We start from the raw sequence: 4,402 nt of genomic DNA on the forward strand, positions 1-4,402 counted from the left end.
AAGGCATCTCTCCCTCTCTTTTGCTAAATGAGAATACAACCTAAATTCTGGAGTTTGAAACTCAGAAGAGTTCTTCCAAGAGCCCAACCATGCTGGAACCCAATCTCAAATTTCTAGCCTTCAGAACTAGTCTTTTGTTTATAAGCTGCCTGGTCTATGCTTTTGGTATAGACATCTAAACTAAGACAGAAGTGATACCCTATCATTTTTGCTGTTTTATCTATGACAGAAGCTAGAACCATGCCCCCAAAGAGTTCAACTAATGACTAGCAGAAACTCTTTAGTTTGCAGAATGACAGAAAAGAAAAGAAACAAATTGTTGAAGGACTGAAATTTATTCCACTTATGAGATTTTTTAAAACTGGCTAAAATCAGTTGGAACCAATATGGCCATCTAGAGTCTGTGTGAAATGAGCTCACTGATGTCAGAGCCCAAATTTCCATCACATGTTTTATACTAACTCTCCCCAAATTCGCATGTGTGACCTGTGAGTAACCAAGAAAAGATGGCTGTTCATACCCAATGACTTTCCACACATTTTTTCTTTCAGCAAATTTCTACTAATCTAAAGCTTACCTTCTAAACATTTTCTTTTTTTCCAGTTTTAACAAAGGATTTTATTTGTTGCCTAAAAAGTAAAATCCAGAAAATAGCAACTCACTGCAAGAAGAATTCTATAATAAAACATTTTCAGTCAGTCTCTCTTCTCTTCACATGGTGTACTCTTTCACATGCACATAATCAGAAAGCAGACTCATAAATGCAAACCCTGTGTGAAAGGCACATGGCACTAATATTGTTCACACCTGCTACACCTCCTTGGAAGCCAAGGGAAGGCTTTTCTGCAGTCTCCTTATTTTGATAGAAACTGATCACTATTTCTTCAAGAGGAAAATATTTAAAAGTCTCTTCCCCTGCTCTTAAGTTATCTGCTGGAAAGGTACAGAATTAAAAAGCTTTTTTCACCCAGCTGTGATAAAAACACAGAATACTAAAGAGTATCTGGGATATATACTTGGATGTTTACAGAGGAATTTGAAACTCAATTTCTACTGCTCTTCAAAATGGGTAACAAATGAGAGGATGTGACAGGGACAGTTAAAAAAATTGGCAGTCATTCTCTGATTGAGTGAAGCAAGCTTTCTCAACCATCAACCAATATGACCTCATTGATCACAAGCCCTACAGAGATCCAACAAGATTTGAGTTTTAAATATAGAGCGTATTTCAAAGATAACCAAGAGAGAGAGCTGATGTATGAACAGAATTTAGTGCTGGTGAAGGCAGAGAGTAAAGAATCCCAAGAAACTTTTAGTGCCATTTTCATTTAATAAGCCAATAGAATAGCAACCTGGCTGTGATGACACCAGGATGTTTTTATGGAAGTACTGCAGGAAAACATGACCAGCAGCTGACATCCTCTGGCTCACAGCACCAACTTCTCCAAGAGTCTTAAGGCTGGGGTGTGTAGCGGAGGTATTTCTTGCCAGATGGGAGCTCTTTGGTGAAGACTCCTTTTGGGTAAAGTTTTTTGGCTTCTTCTTCAGGGATGGTTTGAAGGACCATCACACTATCCCCATCCTTCCAATCAACTGAGGTGGCAACTCTTTTTCCTGCTGTCAGCTGGAGAGAGATGACTACCCTGAGAATCTCATCAAAGTTCCTGCCAGTGGTAGCTGGGTAGAGAATGGACAGCTTCAGCGTCTTATTAGGACCAAAACCAAACACCACATGAGCTGTCACAGGCATGGCTTTTTCATTCTTCTCTGCTGAATCCAGTATGCCCAACAGGATGGCAGGGTCCCAATTCTTATCATCAATGATAGGAAAAGGTAATTTTTCTGTGGGCTCTTCACCATCTTGCTCCAGGCAAGATAGTCTTCGACGCTGTCTATTGAAAGGGCAATCAACTTAACATTCCTCTTGGCAAATTCTGGTGACAACTTTGCAGCTCTGCCAAGCTCTGTGGTGCACACTGGGGTAAAGTCCCGAGGGTGGGAGAAGAGAATGCCCCATGAGTCTCCCAGAAAGTTGTGGAAATGGATGGGGCAGATGGTGGTATTGGCCTTAAAGTTAGGAGCCACGCCCTGAGAAGCAGACCTCCAGGCATGGCGGTGGCAGTGATGAGGAGGCGCCACTCGGACAGCGAACTTTTCTAAGAAAATTACTACCTTAAACTCAGGGAAATATATATATATATATATATAGTGAGCTTTTCAACAAAGAGATAGGATTCCAGCTCAAGTCTGCTTCCCTGACTTTAAGTAGTAATTTTCTTTGAAAAGAAAGAAAATTATATCTATTTGCTAAAAAAGCTAGTGTTACAGTACTGGCTGCTGAGGCACTGAATAGTGAGCCACTTTTTTAAAGTAACAAACCGGATCACTCACAACTTATTGTTGTTGTGAGATGTTGTGGAAGCTGCGCATCACATAGGCTGAGATGAGGCATATAGATATGATTCTAAATATAATGGACAGGCACTGGGAGATTTAATGACAGAAGACAGTATCTGATTTTTTTAAATTTCAACCTCTTTCTGGTGTAGAATGAAAGAAAAAGGCCAGTGGGTAAGTGCCTTTCCCAAGATCACCTGGCTGGACCCTGGGCCTATTTGAGTTGCAGGCCATGCTTCCTCTCACCACTCCTTGTAATGCTTCCATCTCTTTTCTTTTTTTTTGAAAAGGAAAGAAAAAAAGGAGTGAAGGAGAGGAAGAAAGAGGAAGAAAAAGACGGAGAGAGAACAAAAATGTTGCTTTATTCTAAAAAATGGGTATTAATAATGGCCAATCAATATTTTATTTAAACCTATGAGTAGGTGTGATGTGGTATTGACAAGAATGTATATTTTGTGTATTTAAAGTGGAGAGTTTTATAAATATTTATTAAGTTTACTTGTTCCGGATCTGAGTTCAAGTACTGGATATCCTTATTAATTTTCTGTCTCATGGAGTCTAAGTCTCTATGTTTCTGGGTGTTTGAATTGTTAGCTCTTATTGTTGCATTGAGCCTTTTACCACTCTATCTTTGTTGCTTTAAAATCTATTTTATCAGATGTTAGAATTGCAACTCCTGCTTTTTATTTATTTATTTATTTATGCTCTCCATTTGGTTGGTAAATCTTTCTCCATCCCTTTGGTTTGAGTCTTTGTGCATCCTTGCATGTGAAATGGGTCTGGATGTAGCATACCGTTGGGTTTTGGCTGTATCTTTTGATTGGGTGATTTAGTCGATTTAAATTTGGGATTACTGCCATTTGATGTTAACTGGCTGTTTTATCCATTTGTTGATGTAAATTCTTCTTTATGTTGATGTTCTTTACTTTTTGGTATATTTTTAGAAAGGCTAATACTGGTTGTTTCTTTCTATGTGTAATGCTTCTTTCAGAAGCTCTTGTAAAGCAGGCCTGGTGGTAATAAAATCTCTGAGTACTTGCTTGTTCATAAAAGATTTTATTTTTCCTTCAGTTGTGAAGCTTAGTTTGGCTGGATATGAAATTCTGGGCTGAAAGTTCTGTTCTTTAAGGATGTTGAATATCGGCCCCCACTCTCTTCTGGCTTGTAGAGTTTCTGCTGAGAGATCTGCTGTAAGTCTGATAGGCTTCCCTTTGTGGGTAACCTGACCTTTCTCTCTGGCTGCCCTTAGTATTTTCTTCTTCACTTCAACCCTCGTGAATCTGATGATTATGTGCCTTGGGGTTGCTCTTCTTGAGGAATATCTTTGTGGTGTTCTCTGTATTACCTGGGGTTGAATATTGTCCTGCTTTACTAGGTTAGGAAAATTTTCCTGAATAATATCTTGAACAATAGTTTCCAGCTTGGATTCATTCTCTCCGTCACATTCAGGTACACCTATCAAATGTAAATTAGGTCTTTTCACATAGTCCCATATTTCTTGGAGGCTTTGCTCATTCCTTTTTATCCTTTTTTCTCTAATCCTGTCTTCTCATTTTATTTCATTAAGTTGGTCTTCGACCTCTAATATCCTTTCTTCTGCTTGATCAATTCAAGTGTTTAAACCTGTGCATACTTCTTGGAGTTCCCATATTGTATTCTTCAGTTCCATTAATTCACTTTTATTCCTCTCTAAATTGTCTATTCTAATTAGGATTTCATCAAACCTTTTTTCAAAGTTCTTAGTTTCTTTACATTGGGCTACAACATGTTCTTTTAACTCACAGAAGTTTCTTATTATCCATCTTCTGAAGCCTGATTCTGTTAATGGGATGTGCTTGTTCTCCATCAAGCCTTGTTCCCTTGTTGATGAGGAACTGTGATCCTCTTTAGAGGGAGAGGCATTCTGATTTTGAGTATTCTCAGCCTTTTTATGCTGGTTTCTTCCCATCATTGTAAATTTTTCCAGCTGTCATCTTTGTAATTACTAACTTTAAAATTAGGTCTC

At 38.5% G+C, this 4,402-nt stretch overlaps 1 pseudogene; it reads right to left on the reverse strand.

The window, feature by feature from the left end:
* Window positions 1-1,426: 1,426 nt before the first annotated feature.
* LOC100399793 (peroxiredoxin-6 pseudogene) lies at window positions 1,427-2,111 on the reverse strand (annotated as a pseudogene).
* Between the last annotated feature and the right edge of the window lie 2,291 nt (window positions 2,112-4,402).

This window comes from Callithrix jacchus, chromosome 4 (assembly GCF_049354715.1).
Source record: "Callithrix jacchus isolate 240 chromosome 4, calJac240_pri, whole genome shotgun sequence".
Lineage (NCBI taxonomy): Eukaryota > Metazoa > Chordata > Mammalia > Primates > Cebidae > Callithrix > Callithrix jacchus.